We start from the raw sequence: 6000 nt of genomic DNA, 5'->3' as shown, positions 1-6000 counted from the left end.
ATCCTCCTGCGCTGTGCAAGAGCGTTGATTCTCCTCCTCCTAGCAAGCACGTAGGGGGCAGCCATTTTGGTACACATACAGGGTCTCCAGAGGCATATTTGAAGGGTTTCTGAATTTCTGCACCTGTATTCTTTTTTTTTTTTCTTCCTTCCAACAACTTTACCTCCAGTTTGAGATTCCCCTTATTTTGCTCATGCAAAATAGCGATTTTGGGCATTTTCGTTATTTGCGAGTTTTGATGCATTTCGTTGCGATTTTTAAATAGCGATTCAGTATTTCCGGGGGCTGATTTCATTCTGGGTATTACCGATTGGCTAATTTGCGATTCAGTAATTTACTGCGGGGGTTATTTTGCGATTCTTTATTTTTTTAGGAATTGGGGTTGATACATTGGGTTTTCCGGTTTTGCGTTCGGTAACGGCCTGTTTTACCGATTCGCTATTTTACCGGGAGCTATTTTGTTTGATGCATCTGCCAGTAAGTTTGCAAAGTCCATGCAAGGAAATGCTGTGTACATCCCCAAAATAGATAACCAGCATAAAAGCTATATATTTATTTAATTAAGTTCATTGAAATAACAAAAATTAGAATCCCAACCAATAGTGATCAAACATACTACCTCATGCAACAGCCCCATAGAGAGGTAGTATAGTTGGATATCAATACATATTCATTATCCACCTCGCCTTCCCGCTCCCCCAAAATGATATCTCACCATTGTGGCATAAAATGTATTGAACCAGGTCTATTTGGCAAAAGGGATCCATCTCCACTCTGCAACAACCGCAAAATATATAGAGTTATAAAGGTGACTCGGATGCATGAAGGTTCCTAACATAATCTCGAAGAGGTTCCCATAAATCACTCAGTCTAGAAGCGGGTGGAAGCAACTCAGTATAGGACTGAGACAGTTCACTGCACATAATCATGTCCTTCAAACAACAACTGAAAACCGGATAACCTTCCCTCCCACAGGGCAATACAGCCCATCTCCGGCCTAAAAGGGATGCCATTGCAGTTTGAAAGCATATTACTTATATCATTAAGGTCACTCATGAGTGGAAGGAATTAGAAGAGACAGGTGTCTGGGAAGGAGTAGGTTCAGACTGAAGTTGGATTTGAAAGGCATTTGCCAAGGTAGGCGAATGGTTAGGAAGCATAGGTGGAGGATTACTAAAACTGCTTCAAACCCCTTCACTAGTAGTGTTAATAGGCGTTGCATGCATATTTCTTTTCTTAATGTTCTGTGAAAGAATTTCATTAACTAATGGGTTAAAATATTGGAAAGGATAACCGACAGCAACAACTGGGAGAAAAACTAAAAGGACCAACGTTGAATTTGGGGCTGTACATTAGTGACTAATATGATGACATGAAATAATTGAAAGGATCTAAAATAGAAAATCCATATTTACGACACACTGAGTAAGTGAAAACAAATAAGAGTGGATTAGCTGTTAACATACCTGTGAACTGCCCTGAATGTACATGTACCTACCTGATATTCACTTTCATAGGTTACTCTACAATGCTTCAGTGGCATGGTTAGGTGATCCGATTAATTTGGGGCATGCACACTGAGAGGACAGCAGGTATCGCCCATCACATAATGTGTATTTATAAAGCACACATTCTCCCAAGGGTATCTCAGCACTGAATAACAGATATTTATTATTACCTAACAGTACTCATTTTATCGACCTCAGAAGGATGAAAGCCTACGTAGACCCACAAGGATTTGAACCTGTGACCATGAGGTGGCACTCAGGATCCTAGAGTCGGCACATTAGTCCACTAAGTCACCAGACGCAGCGTAAAGGCCCTTGTAAATGTGCCATTACAACCTGGGTAAAATAATGTATGTATTATCGGGGTTCATGCGGGCTTGGCACAGCATGGGACCAATTACACATGTATTGTCTGTGTCCAAGAGTACTTGTAGCCTACCGTTATGGAAGCTTATACGCTTGTTTTGGTGAAAAAGCAAGAAACTCCACATAGGTCTTTGTATTTAGGCTTCTCCCTTTTCACTGCTGGAAGAATTTGGGTCTTAGTAATGTGAAGTCTTAATAGGGTCAGTAGGGGTTTTCAGCGTGACCTTCAGTGCCACAGAGGTCTGAGTTGTATCTTCTCCTGAGAGACGAATGGAGGATGCATCCAAGAACATTTAGTGAACAGAAGTGATAAGGGTCAGTCAAAATGTTACACATACGATGTGACAATGTCACACATAAGCATACCTCAACAATGAAATGTCACACATAAGCTAACTAAAAGCTTGGCAGGCCTGGACTGGTATCAATAATTCGCAAGTTCCAGGAACACACAACAGTGGTTTTGTTATTTCTGTCCTGCCACCCATGCAGCTGCATTCTGAGAGAGCCAGGACACACTAGGGGGTGGGAGACTGCTGCAAGAGTAAGAAGGCTGTGATAAATGCTACAACTTCACCCTTCTTTTCCCAAGAAGACTTTAGGGTTGAATTCAGTACATTTGAGTTTAGTCATTTGTATACACAGTTTTTATGTTTGGAATACTGATGAAGGGACTTATTTCTGTGACTATCCTGATCAAGACCACCAACAGTTGTGTTTGTGTCTGCATGTCCATCATTGAAAAATAGAAAGGGCATGTGCTGGCTGTAAACATAACTATCAAATTCAGTCACCAGCATTGCAATTGTATACCACTGGTCCTCTCTACAAATAACGTTGGAGACGATGGAGCTTATAAAATCAGAGAACTGCAAGAACATGTGGCATATTAGGGATTATATATAACAATTACAATAGCACAACACTATGGTCAAAGATGAGAAAATGTGGAATGATAATCACATGTTGTAGGGCATGAATCTCATTTTACATTTCTAATTATGTTTATTATGTTTATGTTTTTGAAAAATGATCTCCACATATATAAAGTATTATGACATTTAAAAAACATGTTTGTTCCACTAATGGCCAGCATAATTATATAGTACAATAATATCATTTTTCTGAATGTTCAAAATATCAATTGCCCTAATAGAAAAATCATTACAGTAAAAATTGTTGATAATGAGGAATTTTGTTTGGCCTGTCTTTTTCGGTCAGAGAAAGATACCTACAATCATATCAGTGCATTGATTTTCAAATTAACTCGGACACAGTACAAAATGGCTGACTCCATGTTCTGAGTGGTTTATTGTGTCTGCTTGTCCTTCTTCTCTGTCATTGTACTCCTGTCACGAGCAGCCAGAAAGACAGTTGAGCTCTCAGTGCATGAGTGTGTGTGTGGGTGTGCGTGTGTGTGTGGGGGGGTGGTGTTTCTCCCTCAAAGCACTGAAATTTGCCAGTTATGGTCCACGCCACACCTCACACTGCTTGCCATGCTCAAGACACTTATTTGCCAATGGTACAGAACAAATAAAAAGAGCTATGATGAAACCAAAACAGCAAACAGCGCAAAGTAAGTCCATAAAAGAAAAACTTCACTGACTTTACGTGTTTGAGCCAGAACCACAACTCAGTTTTTAACTAAGTTTTTTATCAGTGAATATATAAACATCTATATGTTTGTAAAGAATCTGGATCGATCTCCCAGTATGTGGCACGCTCAGTTTGCAGATGCTTGCTCAAATACAACACACCTATTTTGCGCAGGAAGCATGTCATACTTCTCATTTATTTCAGGCCACATTTGCATTCCAAAAGATATATGGCATATTGTGAGTCACAAGAGATGCTTTTTTCAATTGTAATTGTTTGATTGTTCTTGTTTTCGATTTCTCCATTGTTTTTTACAATCCTGCAAGCTTTGGATGTTTTGCATTTTAAGAAGCCCCCTTGAGATGCTTCAAGCCAATTCTGATCATTTTGTGTTTAGTTGAAGTGGCTCCTAGTCGGCCAATCCCTCGAGGACGAGCTCTGCGGAACAAATTGATGATTTATGACCCAATTTTACTCAAATATCAGGAACAGGAACAGGATCTTGATAAATTAAACTTAAATGTTTCCAAAAAATGCCCCTAATCTGATTACTTTCCTTACCCTTGGTCTTATTTTTTCTCCTTTGATTTTGTTATACATTTTTATTTGTTGGTAGAGCGCACACTTGATCTAATTTTGAATAATGAGAGAGAAGGTGACCGGGCACGCCAACTATGACAACTAGAGTCTAAATATATTATAAGATTGCGAGCAATAATTCTATATGGACTGTACAATGAAGAAGAACTCTCCATGAGGCTATGTGGCCCGCTGATCAGTATTACCCATTCCCACTGGTGGTACGGTACAGAAGAACCGCGAGTCCTCAACAGTCAGGCTTCACAGAACACATCAGCAGATGCTGAGAAATGAGCCATAGTCTTGTGCTGCAGGCATTGCGGCGCCTCTCTGGTGGCGCTGAAAGTCCTCCATGCTCTGTCATTGCCTTCATTCTGGCTTGCTCCCCATGGGGTCTCTCACTCAGCTAAGTGCTGCCTCCGGAGTTCAAGAAGCGTGTCTCGGGCCTTCTACCATAAAGGATATCAAGGAATTCAGGGTAGAAGGCTGAAAGGCAGGTTGCAATATTTGTGTGTGGCTAGCCACTTCCCCTTCATCAGTATTCACACATGTAGCGGTGATAATGACAACACACATTTTTTACCTATCCAGTCATACACTGATCACAAACCTTTTTGGGAAAATATTGTGCTGCGACATGGGAAAATGATGCTTTGTTTCAATATTCTAGACTGAGTTCCTTATCACTGGTTTCTGAAACCAAGAAAAGTTCAATCTGTGTCATGGAATGGATTTATAAGATACATGTAGTAAAGTAGATTATTAGTAGGTGGGGGTTTCACCTTCAGCTAGTAATAATACCACAGTCACTTACAGGTCCAGTCAAGTCTCAGTAAATGAATCCTTGGTCAACCCTTAGTAGCTTGTCAAATCCGCAGTCAGGCTTAACTTAGGAGACATGCATGTGTAAAGCATTTAACATCACCAAAGCAGTAGATGAGTAAACAACTCAACAGAATACAAATCCAGCACCAATTTATAACAATAGCTAATATTGTTATTTTTAAAATGACACCAAAATGACTCAAATCCAATGAAGGAAGGGCAGACCAAAAATGATGCATTCTAGTGCCAAAAAGCTTAGAGCACCACTTGCAGCTACCTGGTCACACTGGATGGGACAAAGACAAAGTTTTAGACTGACCACGATGAAGAGCGGGTAAGATAGGATGAGTACTATATCCTAGTTGAATGTTTACTTTTGAACTTCATTTTTTTCTTGTTGCATTTCTCTCACCGACTGCCTCATCAACGGGTCCTCTCGCTTGTCAGATCAAAATTTCAAGTTGATGATGGAGGCCTGCTGCATCATGATGCTTTGGAGAATTTCTGGAAGACTTAGTCCTCAACATCCACGTTGAGGAGCTACGGAGCTTTCAGTGGGACAAACCACAGCAGTCAGCAGATTTGCAAGTCGATGACCGGGCTTCATTTTCAACATCAAGCTGGTCTCCTCCTAAAGCTTTTTAGCAAAACTTTGAAGAAAGCATCCAGACTTTCAGTTCTTGTTACCTTTTTGGTTTCTTTGGGGATAGAAGTGTCCAGTAGCACCAGCCAAGCGTTCAGAGACTCTGGATTGCATCTTGGCAGCTCCCACAATGCACCTGTACAGTCCAAGAAAGATCCAGTTGCAACTGGGCAGCCGTGGTGATTCTGTCTTTGGGCTTCCAGGTAACTTCTTCCAGCTCTGCTGTACCTGGTGCTGATTAGGGAGTGTCCTTTCATTCCTGTGAGTCAGACACAGACCTTTCTTTGTGAAACCTTGAGAGTGCAGCAGGTGCAGTACTTTTGAGCGCAGGCCTTCTGTAGTGCAGTCCAAGGGACCAGCAGGGCAGTCCTTCTTCTTTTGTTCCTGCCAGTGTTCTGAGGAGCTTCTGCAGCTCCCCCATATGCATCCTCTATTCTGGGCTGGCAAAAGATTGGGATCCCCCAACAAATAGGGGAAAAGTTA

This window comes from Lissotriton vulgaris, chromosome 8, assembly GCF_964263255.1.
Source record: "Lissotriton vulgaris chromosome 8, aLisVul1.2, whole genome shotgun sequence".
Classification (NCBI taxonomy): Eukaryota; Metazoa; Chordata; class Amphibia; order Caudata; family Salamandridae; genus Lissotriton; species Lissotriton vulgaris.
Note: the sequence above shows the minus strand (reverse complement) of the source record.